Genomic DNA, 16,324 nt, shown 5'->3' with positions numbered 1-16,324 from the left:
AAAAATAGCACTGTCACCGTGACACGCTTTGTACAAAGCTCTCGTCGCAATTTTTGTACCTGGAAAAAAAATCCGAAACAGAAAGAGAAAGAAGTTCCCGGTCGAGCTCACGCAGCAAGTAAAAAGCTCTAAACAGTGTACATTTCAAAGTGCAATAACATGTAGAAAATAACGGTTTTTATTCACGTGAGATTAACATTTTGTTTTTCGACGATCATCGTTAATAAGCACAGCGGCATCTTCTCTTTCCCTCTGGAGTCGACACACGGCTCACAGCCCATTAGAAAGAGGTCGTTGTCCTTTAAATGTTATTCACTTTCCATGTTTCTACTGGAAACTTGTGTCAATGTCTGAAATCCTTTTCTCGCAGAGTTCAGTTGTGGAGTAGCACCTCAGTGTCCAGAAACTGCTTGAGCTGAGACACGACGAGAGGGAAAAAGACAGAAAAACATCAATAAATCAAAAAGAATCAAGACATTGACTGCAGAATCCATCAAATCAACATCAGACTGAAGCTTTTCTTTCTTTCTTTCTTCCAGACTTGTGTGAATAAAGAGTCCAGAATTTTACTTTTTTTTTTTTTTTGCTTTTAGTCTCCAACATGAAATAAATATGCATGCATTAATCACATTTGCCCGTACGCTGAACATAAAACATTAGTAATAACACGTGCATAATTGATAATGTGAGGAGTGAACACAACCTTCCCTCTCACACACACACACACACATTATTGTACTTGCTGCATACTGAGGACTGGATTGCTGACCAGGACCAGCATTTCTACTTTATAAATATCTACTTCATGAATGACACTTCATGGTTTTGTTTGGTCCAAAATTTGACAAAAACGTCATACTATACTATGTGGTCCAAAATTCGAAAAAATGTTGACAAAACATGTCGTCCAAAATCGGATAATTTTTTAGAATTTTTTTCTTTATTCCAAAATGTGACCAAAACGTCATACTATACTATGTCATCAACCCAAATGTCATAGAACACTGTTTCGTCCAAAATCTGACCATTTTTTTGAAAAAAAGAATGTTGGTCCAAAATTTGACAAAAAGGTCATACTATACTATGTCGTCCAAAATCTGACAACTTTTTGAAAAAACGTTTTTTATTCCAAAATGTGACCATAACGTCATACTATACTATGTCATCAACCCAAATGTCATAGAAGACTGTTTCGTCCAAAATCTGACCATTCTTTTGAAAAAAAGAATGTTAGTCCAAAATTTGACAAAAAGGTCATACTATACTATGTCGTCCAAAATCTGACAACTTTTTGAAAAAACGTTTTTTATTCCAAAATGTGACCAAAACGTCATACTATACTATGTCATCAACCCAAATGTCATAGAACACTGTTTCATCCAAAATCTGACCATTTTTTTGAAATAAGAATGTTGGTCCAAAATTTGACAAAAAGGTCATACTATACTATGTCGTCCAAAATCTGACAACTTTTTGAAAAAACGTTTTGTATTCCAAAATGTGACCAAAACGTGATACTATACTATGTCATCAACCCAAATGTCATAGAACACTGTTTCGTCCAAAATCTGACCATTTTTTTGAAAAAAAAATGTTGGTCCAAAATTTGACAAAAAGGTCATACTATACTATGTCATCCAAAATCTGACAACTTTTTAAAATAACGTTTTTCATTCCAAAATGTGACTTCCCTCGGGACAGTGGTGGGTCAGTTGGTAGAGCATCTGCCCCATGTGCTGAGGCTGCAGGTGACCCTGGTTCGAATCCCACACCGAGCGGTCTCACGGTGTCATTCCCCAGTTTCTGCCTCCTGTTTCCTGTCTCTCTCCACATGACACAAACATCATATAATACTATGCCATCCAAATTATATAATTTTTTATAAAAAAATGTTTTATTCCAAAATGTGACCAAAACGTCATACTATACTATGTCATCAACCCAAATGTCATAGAACACTGTTTCGTCCAAAATCTGACCATTTTTTTGAAAAAAAAATGTTGGTCCAAAATTTGATAAAAAGGTCATACTATACTATGTCGTCCAAAATCGGACAACTTTTTGAAAAAACTTTTTTTATTCCAAAATGTGACCAAAACGTCATACTATACTATGTCATCAACCCAAATGTAATAGAACACTGTTTCGTCCAAAATCTGACAATTTTTTTGAAAAAAAGAATGTTGGTCCGAAATTTGACTAAAAGGTCATACTATACTGTCGTCCAAAATCGGACAACTTTTTGAAAAAACTTTTTTTATTCCAAAATGTGACCAAAACGTCATACTATACTATGTCATCAACCCAAATGTCATAGAACACTGTTTCGTCCAAAATCTGACAATTTTTTTGAAAAAAATAATGTTGGTCCAAAATTTGACTAAAAGGTCATACTATACTATGTCGTCCAAAATCTGACAACTTTCTGAAAAAACTTTTTTTTATTCCAAAATGTGACCAAAACGTCATACTATACTATGTCATCAACCCAAATGTCATAGAACACTGTTTCGTCCAAAATCTGACAATTTTTTTGAAAAACATAATGTTGGTCCAAAATTTGACTAAAAGGTCATACTATACTATGTCGTCCAAAATCGGACAACTTTTTGAAAAAAAAATTTTTATTCCAAAATGTGACCAAAACGTCATACTATACTATGTCATCAACCCAAATGTCATAGAACACTGTTTCGTCCAAAATCTGACAATTTTTTTGATAAAAAGAATGTTGGTCCGAAATTTGACTAAAAGGTCATACTATACTGTCGTCCAAAATCTGACAACTTTTTGAAAAAACTTTTTTTTATTCCAAAATGTGACCAAAACGTCCTACTATACTATGTCATCAACCCAAATGTCATAGAACACTATTTCGTCCAAAATCTGACCATTTTTTTGAAAAAAAAATGTTGGTCCAAAATTTGACAAAAAGGTCATACTATACTATGTCGTCCAAAATCGGACAACTTTTTGAAAAAACTTTTTTTATTCCAAAATGTGACCAAAACGTCAAACTATACTATGTCATCAACCCAAATGTCATAGAACACTGTTTCGTTCAAAATCTGACAATTTTTTTGAAAAAAAGAATGTTGGTCCGAAATTTGACTAAAAGGTCATACTATACTGTCGTCCAAAATCTGACAACTTTTTGAAAAAACTTTTTTTTATTCCAAAATGTGACCAAAACGTCCTACTATACTATGTCATCAACCCAAATGTCATAGAACACTATTTCGTCCAAAATCTGACCATTTTTTTGAAAAAAAAATGTTGGTCCAAAATTTGACAAAAAGGTCATACTATACTATGTCGTCCAAAATCGGACAACTTTTTGAAAAAACTTTTTTTATTCCAAAATGTGACCAAAACGTCAAACTATACTATGTCATCAACCCAAATGTCATAGAACACTGTTTCGTCCAAAATCTGACCATTTTTTTGAAAAAAAGAATGTTGGTCCGAAATTTGACTAAAAGGTCATACTATACTGTCGTCCAAAATCTGACAACTTTTTGAAAAAACTTTTTTTTATTCCAAAATGTGACCAAAACGTCCTACTATACTATGTCATCAACCCAAATGTCATAGAACACTGTTTCGTCCAAAATCTGACAATTTTTTTGAAAAAAATAATGTTGGTCAGAAATTTGACTAAAAGGTCATACTATACTATGTCGTCCAAAATCTGACAACTTTTTGAAAAAACTTTTTTTTATTCCAAAATGTGACCAAAACGTCATACTATACTTTGTCATCAACCCAAATGTCATAGAACACTATTTCGTCCAAAATCTGACCATTTTTTTGAAAAAAAAATGTTGGTCCAAAATTTGACAAAAAGGTCATACTATACTATGTCGTCCAAAATCGGACAACTTTTTGAAAAAACTTTTTTTATTCCAAAATGTGACCAAAATGTCATACTATACTATGTAATCAACCCAAATGTCATAGAACACTGTTTCGTCCAAAATCTGACAATTTTTTTGAAAAAAATAATGTTGGTCCAAAATTTGACTAAAAGGTCATACTATACTATGTCGTCCAAAATCTGACAATTTTTTGAAAAAACTTTTTTTTATTCCAAAATGTGACCAAAACGTCATACTATACTATGTCATCAACCCAAATGTCATAGAACACTGTTTCGTCCAAAATCTGACCATTTTTTTGAAAAAAAAATGTTGGTCCAAAATTTGACAAAAAGGTCATACTATACTATGTCGTCCAAAATCGGACAACTTTTTGAAAAAACTTTTTTTATTCCAAAATGTGACCAAAACGTCATACTATACTATGTCATCAACCCAAATGTCATAGAACACTGTTTCGTCCAAAATCTGACAATTTTTTTGAAAAAAAGAATGTTGGTCCGAAATTTGACTAAAAGGTCATACTATACTGTCGTCCAAAATCTGACAACTTTTTGAAAAAACTTTTTTTTATTCCAAAATGTGACCAAAACGTCCTACTATACTATGTCATCAACCCAAATGTCATAGAACACTATTTCGTCCAAAATCTGACCATTTTTTTGAAAAAAAAATGTTGGTCCAAAATTTGACAAAAAGGTCATGCTATACTATGTCGTCCAAAATTTTTTTATTCCAAAATGTGACCAAAACGTCATACTATACTATGTCATCAACCCAAATGTCATAGAACACTGTTTCGTCCAAAATCTGACAATTTTTTTGAAAAAAAGAATGTTGGTCCGAAATTTGACTAAAAGGTCATACTATACTGTCGTCCAAAATCTGACAACTTTTTGAAAAAACTTTTTTTTATTCCAAAATGTGACCAAAACGTCCTACTATACTATGTCATCAACCCAAATGTCATAGAACACTATTTCGTCCAAAATCTGACCATTTTTTTGAAAAAAAAATGTTGGTCCAAAATTTGACAAAAAGGTCATGCTATACTATGTCGTCCAAAATCGGACAACTTTTTGAAAAAACTTTTTTTATTCCAAAATGTGACCAAAACGTCATACTATACTATGTAGAACGTAATACTATAGTTTGTAGTCCTAAATGTGACCATTTTTTGAAAAAAAAAATTGGTCAAAAATTTGACAAAAACGACATACTATACTATGTCGTCCAAAATCGGGCAATTTTTAACAGATAGTATAGGGGAGAGAGACAGGAGCTATAGAGGTGGGGAATGACATATAGGCAAGACCTCCTGGTGTGGGATTTGAACCAGGGTCACCTGTAGCGAGGACTACAGCCTCATCACTTGCAGGTTGGGTGCTCTACCATTTGAGCTAAACATAATGTCTAATGCTGTCGACCTCAATGTCAAACTACACTATTTCGTCCATGATCTAGCCATTTTTTTGAAAAAGAGAATTTGGTCCAAAATGTGACCAAAACGTCATACTATACTATGTCATCAACCCAAATGTCATAGAACACTATTTCGTCCAAAATCTGACCATTTTTTTGAAAAAAAAATGTTGGTCCAAAATTTGACAAAAAGGTCATGCTATACTATGTCGTCCAAAATCGGACAACTTTTGGAAAAACTTTTTTTATTCCAAAATGTGACCAAAACGTCATACTATACTATGTCATCAACCCAAATGTCATAGAACACTGTTTCGTTCAAAATCTGACCATTGTTTTGAAAAAAAGAATGTTGGTCCAAAATTTGACAAAAAGGTCATACTATACTATGTCGTCCAAAATCTGACAACTTTTTGAAAAAACTTTTTTTTATTCCAAAATGTGACCAAAACGTCATACTATACTATGTCATCAACCCAAATGTCATAGAACACTATTTCGTCCAAAATCTGACCATTTTTTTGAAAAAAAAATGTTGGTCCAAAATTTGACAAAAAGGTCATACTATACTATGTCATCCAAAATCTGACAACTTTTTAAAATAACGTTTTTTATTCCAAAATGTGACCAAAAGTCATACTATACTATGTAGTACGTCATACTATAGTTTGTAGTCCTAAATGTGACCATTTTTTGAAAACAAAAATTGGTCAAAAATTTGACAAAAACGACATACTATACTATGTCGTCCAAAATCTGATAATTTTTTTGAAAAACGTTTTTTTGCTACAAAACTTGACAAAAACGTCATACTATACTATGTAGTACTTCATACTATACTATGTCGTCCAAAATGTGACAATTTTTTTGAAAAACGTTTTTTTGGTCCAAAACTTGACAAAAACGTCATACTATACTATGTAGTACGTCATACTATAGTTTGTAGTCCTAAATGTGACCATTTTTTGAAAAAAAAAAATTTGGTCCAAAATTTGACAAAAACGATATACTATACTATGTCGTCCAAAATCTGACAACTTTTTGAAAAAACGTTTTTTATTCCAAAATGTGACCAAAACGTCATACTATACTATGTCATCAACCCAAATGTCATAGAACACTGTTTCGTCCAAAATCTGACCATTTTTTTGAAATAAGAATGTTGGTCCAAAATTTGACAAAAAGGTCATACTATACTATGTCGTCCAAAATCGGACAACTTTTTGAAAAAACTTTTTTTATTCCAAAATGTGACCAAAACGTCATACTATACTATGTCATCAACCCAAATGTCATAGAACACTGTTTCGTCCAAAATCTGACAATTTTTTTGAAAAAAAGAATGTTGGTCCGAAATTTGACTAAAAGGTCATACTATACTATGTCGTCCAAAATCTGACAACTTTTTGAAAAAACTTTTTTTTATTCCAAAATGTGACCAAAACGTCATACTATACTATGTCATCAACCCAAATGTCATAGAACACTATTTCGTCCAAAATCTGACCATTTTTTTGAAAAAAAAATGTTGGTCCAAAATTTGACAAAAAGGTCATACTATACTATGTCGTCCAAAATCGGACAACTTTTTGAAAAAACTTTTTTTATTCCAAAATGTGACCAAAACGTCATACTATACTATGTCATCAACCCAAATGTCATAGAACACTGTTTCGTCCAAAATCTGACAATTTTTTTGAAAAACATAATGTTGGTCCAAAATTTGACTAAAAGGTCATACTATACTATGTCGTCCAAAATCTGACAACTTTTTGAAAAAACTTTTTTTTATTCCAAAATGTGACCAAAACGTCATACTATACTATGTCATCAACCCAAATGTCATAGAACACTATTTCGTCCAAAATCTGACCATTTTTTTGAAAAAAAAATGTTGGTCCAATATTTGACAAAAAGGTCATACTATACTGTCATCCAAAATCTGACAACTTTTTAAAATAACGTTTTTTATTCCAAAATGTGACCAAAAGTCATACTATACTATGTAGTACGTCATACTATAGTTTGTAGTCCTAAATGTGACCATTTTTTGAAAAAAAGAAATTGGTCAAAAATTTGACAAAAACGAAATACTATACTATGTCGTCCAAAATCTGACAATTTTTTTGAAAAACGTTTTTTTGGTCCAAAACTTGACAAAAACGCCATACTATACTATGTAGTACGTCATACTATAGTATGTAGTCCTAAATGTGACAATTTTTTGAAAAAAATAATTGGGTCCAAAATTTGACAAAAACGACATACTATACTATGTCGTCCAAAATCTGACAATTTTTTTGAAAACCTTTTTTTTGCTACAAAACTTGACAAAAACGTCATACTATACTATGTAGTACTTCATACTATACTATGTAGTCCTAAATGTGACCATTTTTCGAAAAAAAGAATTTGGTCCAAAATTTGACAAAAACGACATACTATACTATGTCGTCCAAAATGTGACAATTTTTTTGAAAAACGTTTTTTTGGTCCAAAACTTGACAAAAACGTCATACTATACTATGTAGTACGTCATACTATAGTTTGTAGTCCTAAATGTGACCATTTTTTGAAAAAAAAAAATTGGTCCAAAATTTGACAAAAACGACATACTATACTATGTCGTCCAAAATCTGACAATTTTTTTGAAAAACGTTTTTTTGGTCCAAAACTTGACAAAAACGTCATACTATACTATGTAGTACGTCATACTACAGTTTGTAGTCCTAAATGTGACCATTTTTTGAAAAAAAAGAATTTGGTCCAAAATTTGACAAAAACGACATACTATATACTATGTCGTCCAAAATCGGGCAATTTTTATTTGGGGGGCATTTTTAACAGATAATATAGGGGAGAGAGACAGGAAGCATAGACGTGGGGAATGACATATAGGCAAGACCTCCTGGTATGGGATTTGAACCAGGGTCACCTGTAGCGAGGGCTACAGCCTCATCACTTGCAGGTTGGGTGCTCTACCATTTGAGCTAAACACAATTTCTAATGCTGTCGACCTCAATGTCAAACTACACTATTTCGTCCATGATCTAGCCATTTTTTTGAAAAAGAGAATTTGGTCCAAAATTTGACAAAAACGACATACTATACTATGTCGTCCAAAATCTGACAATTTTTTTGAAAAACGTTTTTTTGGTCCAAAACTTGACAAAAACGCCATACTATACTATGTAGTACGTCATACTATATTATGTAGTCCTAAATGTGACCATTTTTTGAAAAAAAAAATTTGGTCCAAAATTTGACAAAAACGACATACTATACTATGTCGTCCAAAATGTGACAATTTTTTTGAAAAACGTTTTTTTGGTCCAAAACTTGACAAAAACGTCATACTATACTATGTAGTACTTCATACTATACTATGTAGTCCTAAATGTGACCATTTTTTGAAAAAAAGAATTTGGTCCAAAATTTGACAAAAACGACATACTATACTATGTCGTCCAAAATGTGACAATTTTTTTGAAAAACGTTTTTTTGGTCCAAAACTTGACAAAAACGTCATACTATACTATGTAGTACGTCATACTATAGTTTGTAGTCCTAAATGTGACCATTTTTTGAAAAAAAAAAATTGGTCCAAAATTTGACAAAAACGACATACTATACTATGTCGTCCAAAATCTGACAATTTTTTTGAAAAACTTTTTTTTTGGTCCAAAACTTGACAAAAACGTCATACTATACTATGTAGTACGTCATACTATAGTTTGTAGTCCTAAATGTGACCATTTTTTGGAAAAAAAAATTTAGTCCAAAATTTGACAAAAACGACATTCTATACTATGTCGTCCAAAATCGGGCAATTTTTAACAGATAATATAGGGGAGAGAGACAGGAGGCATAGAGGTGGGGAATGACATATAGGCAAGACCTCCTGGTGTGGGATTTGAACCAGGGTCACCTGTAGCAAGGACTACAGCCTCATCACTTGCAGGTTGGGTGCTCTACCATTTGAGCTAAACACAATGTCTAATGCTGTCGACCTCAATGTCAAACTACACTATTTCGTCCATGATCTAGCCATTTTTTGAAAAAGAGAATTTGGTCCAAAATTTGACAAAAACGACATACTATACTATGTCGTCCAAAATCTGACAATTTTTTTGAAAAACGTTTTTTTGGTCCAAAACTTGACAAAAACGCCATACTATACTATGTAGTACGTCATACTATATTATGTAGTCCTAAATGTGACCAATTTTTGAAAAAAAGAAATTGGTCCAAAATTTGACAAAAACGACATACTATACTATGTCGTCCAAAATCTGACAATTTTTTTGAAAAACGTTTTTTTGCTACAAAACTTGACAAGAACGTCATACTATACTATGTAGTACTTCATACTATACTATGTAGTCCTAAATGTGACCATTTTTTGAAAAAAAAATTTGGTCCAAAATTTGACAAAAACGACATACTATACTATGTCGTCCAAAATCTGACAATTTTTTTGAAAAACGTTTTTTTGGTCCAAAACTAGACAAAAACGTCATACTATACTATGTAGTACTTCATACTATACTATGTAGTCCCAAATGTGACCATTTTTTGAAAAAAAGAATTTGGTCCAAAATTTGACAAAAACGACATACTATACTATGTCGTCCAAAATGTGACAATTTTTTTGAAAAACGTTTTTTTGGTCCAAAACTTGACAAAAACGTCATACTATACTATGTAGTACGTCATACTATAGTTTGTAGTCCTAAATGTGACCATTTTTTGAAAAAAAAAAGATTGGTCCAAAATTTGACAAAAACGACATACTATACTATGTCGTCCAAAATCTGACAATTTTTTTGAAAAACGTTTTTTTGGTCCAAAACTTGACAAAAACGTCATACTATACTATGTAGTACGTCATACTATAGTTTGTAGTCCTAAATGTGACCATTTTTTGGAAAAAAAAATTTAGTCCAAAATTTGACAAAAACGACATTCTATACTATGTCGTCCAAAATCGGGCAATTTTTAACAGATAATATAGGGGAGAGAGACAGGAGGCATAGAGGTGGGGAATGACATATAGGCAAGACCTCCTGGTGTGGGATTTGAACCAGGGTCACCTGTAGCAAGGACTACAGCCTCATCACTTGCAGGTTGGGTGCTCTACCATTTGAGCTAAACACAATGTCTAATGCTGTCGACCTCAATGTCAAACTACACTATTTCGTCCATGATCTAGCCATTTTTTTGAAAAAGAGAATTTGGTCCAAAATTTGACAAAAACGACATACTATACTATGTCGTCCAAAATCTGACAATTTTTTTGAAAAACGTTTTTTTGGTCCAAAACTTGACAAAAACGCCATACTATACTATGTAGTACGTCATACTATATTATGTAGTCCTAAATGTGACCATTTTTTGAAAAAAAAATTTGGTCCAAAATTTGACAAAAACGACATACTATACTATGTCGTCCAAAATGTGACAATTTTTTTGAAAAACTTTTTTTGGTCCAAAACTTGACAAAAACGTCATACTATACTATGTAGTACGTCAGACTATAGTTTGTAGTCCTAAATGTGACCATTTTTTGAAAAAAAAAATTTGGTCCAAAATTTGACAAAACAGCATACTATACTATGTCGTCCAATTTTTATTTGGGGGGCATTTTTAACAGATAGTATAGGGGAGAGAGACAGGAGGCATAGAGGTGGGGAATGACATAGGCAAGAACTCCCGGTGTGGGATTTGAACCAGGGTCACCTGTAGCGAGGACTACAGCTTCATCACTTGCAGGTTGGGTGCTCTACCATTTGAGCTAAACACAATGTCTAATGTTGTCGACCTCAATGTCATACTTCACTATTTCGTCCATGATCTAGCCATTTTTTTGAAAAAGAGAATTTGGTCCAAAATTTGACAAAAACGACATACTATACTATGTCGTCCAAAATCTGACAATTTTTTTGAAAAACGTTTTTTTGGTCCAAAACTTGACAAAAACGTCATACTATACTATGTAGTACATCATACTATACTATGTAGTCCTAAATGAGAACATTTTTTGAAAAACAAAATTTGGTCCAAATTTTGACAAAAACGACATACTATACTATGTCGTCCAAAATCGGGCAATTTTTATTTGGGGGGCATTTTTAACAGATAGTATAGGGGAGAGAGACAGGAGACATAGAGGTGGGGAATGACATATAGGCAAGACTGCCTGGTGTGGGATTTGGACCAGGGTCACCTGTAGCGAGGACTACAGCCTCAACACTTGCAGGTTGGGTGCTCTACCATTTGAGCTAAACACAATGTCTAATGCTCATAACCTCAATGTCATACTACACTATTTCGTCCATGATCTAGCCATTTTTTTGAAAAAGAGAATTTGGTCCAAAATTTGACAAAAACGACATACTATACTATGTCGTCCAAAATGTGACAATTTTTTTGAAAAACGTTTTTTTGGTCCAAAACTTGACAAAAAGGTCATACTATACTATGTCGTCCAAAATCTGACAACTTTTTGAAAAAGCGTTTTTTATTCCAAAATGTGACCAAAACGTCATACTATACTATGTCATCAACCCAAATGTCATAGAACACTATTTCGTCCAAAATCTGACCTTTTTTTTGAGAAAGAAAATGTTGGTCCAAAATTTGACAAAAAGGTCAACCTATACTATGTCGTCCAAAATCTGACAACTTTTAAAAAAACGTTTTTTATTCCAAAATGTGACCAAAACGTCATACTATACTATGTCATCAACCCAAATGTCATAGAACACTGTTTCGTCCAAAATCTGACAATTTTTTTGAAAAAAAAATGTTGGTCCAAAATTTGACAAAAAGGTCATGCTATACTATGTCGTCCAAAATCGGACAACTTTTTGAAAAAACTTTTTTTATTCCAAAATGTGACCAAAACGTCATACTATACTATGTCATCCACCCAAATGTCATAGAACACTGTTTCGTCCAAAATCTGACAATTTTTTTGAAAAAAAAATGTTGGTCCAAAATTTGACAAAAAGGTCATACTATACTATGTCATCCAAAATCTGACAACTTTTTAAAATAACGTTTTTTATTCCAAAATGTGACCAAAAGTCATACTATACTATGTAGTACGTCATACTATAGTTTGTAGTCCTAAATGTGACCATTTTTTGAAAAAAAAAATTGGTCAAAAATTTGACAAAAACGACATACTATACTATGTCGTCCAAAATCTGATAATTTTTTTGAAAAACGTTTTTTTGGTCCAAAACTTGACAAAAACGCCATACTATACTATGTAGTACGTCATACTATAGTATGTAGTCCTAAATGTGACAATTTTTTGAAAAAAAAACTTGGGTCCAAAATTTGACAAAAACGACATTCTATACTATGTCGTCCAAAATCTGACAATTTTTTTGAAAAACGTTTTTTTGGTCCAAAACTTGACAAAAACGTCATACTATACTATGTAGTACGTCATACTATAGTTTGTAGTCCTAAATGTGACCATTTTTTGAAAAAAAAAAATTTGGTCCAAAATTTGACAAAAACGACATACTATACTATGTCGTCCAAAATCGGGCAATTTTTATTTGGGGGGCATTTTTAACAGATAGTATAGGGGAGAGAGACAGGAGCTATAGAGGTGGGGAATGACATATAGGCAAGACCTCCTGGTGTGGGATTTGAACCAGGGTCACCTGTAGCGAGGACTACAGCCTCATCACTTGCAGGTTGGGTGCTCTACCATTTGAGCTAAACACAATGTCTAATGCTGTCGACCTCAATGTAATACTTCACGATTTCTTCCATGATCTAGCCATTTTTTTGAAAAAGAGAATTTGGTCCAAAATGTGACCAAAACGTCATACTATACTATGTCATCAACCCAAATGTCATAGAACACTGTTTCGTTCAAAATCTGACCATTGTTTTGAAAAAAAGAATGTTGGTCCAAAATTTGACAAAAAGGTCATACTATACTATGTCGTCCAAAATCTGACAACTTTTTGAAAAAACTTTTTTTTATTCCAAAATGTGACCAAAACGTCATACTATACTATGTCATCAACCCAAATGTCATAGAACACTATTTCGTCCAAAATCTGACCATTTTTTTGAAAAAAAAATGTTGGTCCAAAATTTGACAAAAAGGTCATACTATACTATGTCATCCAAAATCTGACAACTTTTTAAAATAACGTTTTTTATTCCAAAATGTGACCAAAAGTCATACTATACTATGTAGTACGTCATACTATAGTTTGTAGTCCTAAATGTGACCATTTTTTGAAAAAAAAAATTGGTCAAAAATTTGACAAAAACGACATACTATACTATGTCGTCCAAAATCTGATAATTTTTTTGAAAAACGTTTTTTTGCTACAAAACTTGACAAAAACGTCATACTATACTATGTAGTACTTCATACTATACTATGTAGTCCTAAATGTGACCATTTTTCGAAAAAAAGAATTTGGTCCAAAATTTGACAAAAACGACATACTATACTATGTCGTCCAAAATCTGATAATTTTTTTGAAAAACTTTTTTTGCTACAAAACTTGACAAAAACGTCATACTATACTATGTAATACTTCATACTATACTATGTAGTCCTAAATGTGACCATTTTTCGAAAAAAAGAATTTGGTCCAAAATTTGACAAAAACGACATACTATACTATGTCGTCCAAAATGTGACAATTTTTTTGAAAAACGTTTTTTTGGTCCAAAACTTGACAAAAACGTCATACTATACTATGTAGTACGTCATACTATAGTTTGTAGTCCTAAATGTGACCATTTTTTGAAAAAAAAAAATTGGTCCAAAATTTGACAAAAACGACATACTATACTATGTCGTCCAAAATCTGACAATTTTTTTGAACAACGTTTTTTTGGTCCAAAACTTGACAAAAACGTCATACTATACTATGTAGTACTTCATACTATAGTTTGTAGTCCTAAATGTGACCATTTTTTGAAAAAAAAAATTTGGTCCAAAATTTGACAAAAACGACATACTATATACTATGTCGTCCAAAATCGGGCAATTTTTATTTGGGGGGCATTTTTAACAGATAATATAGGGGAGAGAGACAGGAGGCATAGAGGTGGGGAATGACATATAGGCAAGACCTCCTGGTGTGGGATTTGAACCAGGGTCACCTGTAGCGTGGGCTACAGCCTCATCACTTGCAGGTTGGGTGCTCTACCATTTGAGCTAAACACAATGTCTAATGCTGTCGACCTCAATGTAATACTTCACGATTTCTTCCATGATCTAGCCATTTTTTTGAAAAAGAGAATTTGGTCCAAAATGTGACCAAAACGTCATACTATACTATGTCATCAACCCAAATGTCATAGAACACTATTTCGTCCAAAATCTGACCATTTTTTTGAAAAAAAAATGTTGGTCCAAAATTTGACAAAAAGGTCATACTATACTATGTCATCCAAAATCTGACAACTTTTTAAAATAACGTTTTTTATTCCAAAATGTGACCAAAAGTCATACTATACTATGTAGTACGTCATACTATAGTTTGTAGTCCTAAATGTGACCATTTTTTGAAAAAAAAAATTGGTCAAAAATTTGACAAAAACGACATACTATACTATGTCGTCCAAAATCTGATAATTTTTTTGAAAAACGTTTTTTTGCTACAAAACTTGACAAAAACGTCATACTATACTATGTAGTACTTCATACTATACTATGTAGTCCTAAATGTGACCATTTTTCGAAAAAAAGAATTTGGTCCAAAATTTGACAAAAACGACATACTATACTATGTCGTCCAAAATGTGACAATTTTTTTGAAAAACGTTTTTTTGGTCCAAAACTTGACAAAAACGTCATACTATACTATGTAGTACGTCATACTATAGTTTGTAGTCCTAAATGTGACCATTTTTTGAAAAAAAAAAATTGGTCCAAAATTTGACAAAAACGACATACTATACTTTGTCGTCCAAAATCTGACAATTTTTTTGAAAAACGTTTTTTTGGTCCAAAACTTGACAAAAACGTCATACTATACTATGTAGTACTTCATACTATAGTTTGTAGTCCTAAATGTGACCATTTTTTGAAAAAAAAAATTTGGTCCAAAATTTGACAAAAACGACATACTATATACTATGTCGTCCAAAATCGGGCAATTTTTATTTGGGGGGCATTTTTAACAGATAATATAGGGGAGAGAGACAGGAGGCATAGAGGTGGGGAATGACATATAGGCAAGACCTCCTGGTGTGGGATTTGAACCAGGGTCACCTGTAGCGTGGGCTACAGCCTCATCACTTGCAGGTTGGGTGCTCTACCATTTGAGCTAAACACAATTTCTAATGCTTTCGACCTCAATGTCAAACTACACTATTTCGTCCATGATCTAGCCATTTTTTTGAAAAAGAGAATTTGGTCCAAAATTTGACAAAAACGACATACTATACTGTCGTCCAAAATCTGACAATTTTTTTGAAAAACGTTTTTTTGGTCCAAAACTTGACAAAAACGTCATACTATACTATGTAGTACTTCATACTATACTATGTAGTCCTAAATGTGACCATTTTTTGAAAAAAAGAATTTGGTCCAAAATTTGACAAAAACGACATACTATACTATGTCGTCCAAAATCTGACAATTATTTTGAAAAACGTTTTTTTGCTACAAAACTTGACAAAAACGTCATACTATACTATGTAGTACTTCATACTATACTATGTAGTCCTAAATGTGACCATTTTTTGAAAAAAAAAATTGGTCCAAAATTTGACAAAAACGACATACTATACTACGTCGTCCAAAATCTGACAATTATTTTGAAAAACGTTTTTTTGCTACAAAACTTGACAAAAACGTCATACTATACTATGTAGTACTTCATACTATACTATGTCGTCCAAAATGTGACAATTTTTTTGAAAAACGTTTTTTTGGTCCAAAACTTGACAAAAACGTCATACTATACTATGTTGTACGTCATACTATAGTTTGTAGTCCTAAATGTGACCATTTTTTGAAAAAAAAA

At 32.3% G+C, this 16,324-nt stretch overlaps 1 protein-coding gene across 1 annotated transcript in view; it reads right to left on the bottom strand.

The window, feature by feature from the left end:
* Positions 1-364: 364 nt before the first annotated feature.
* Positions 365-16,324, bottom strand: part of plekha7b (pleckstrin homology domain containing, family A member 7b) — a gene marked incomplete at its 5' end in the record, with an annotated part of 113,316 nt that continues 97,356 nt past the window's right edge. Inside the window, one exon of the mRNA XM_083891663.1 lies at positions 365-415. The remainder of the gene's footprint in view (positions 416-16,324) is intronic.

The sequence above is a fragment of the Microchirus variegatus genome (genome assembly GCF_963457635.1).
Source record: "Microchirus variegatus genome assembly, chromosome: 6".
NCBI classification, from domain to species: domain Eukaryota; kingdom Metazoa; phylum Chordata; class Actinopteri; order Pleuronectiformes; family Soleidae; genus Microchirus; species Microchirus variegatus.
The sequence above is the reverse complement of the archived record's forward strand: the minus strand, read 5'-3'. Positions and strand labels throughout refer to the sequence as shown.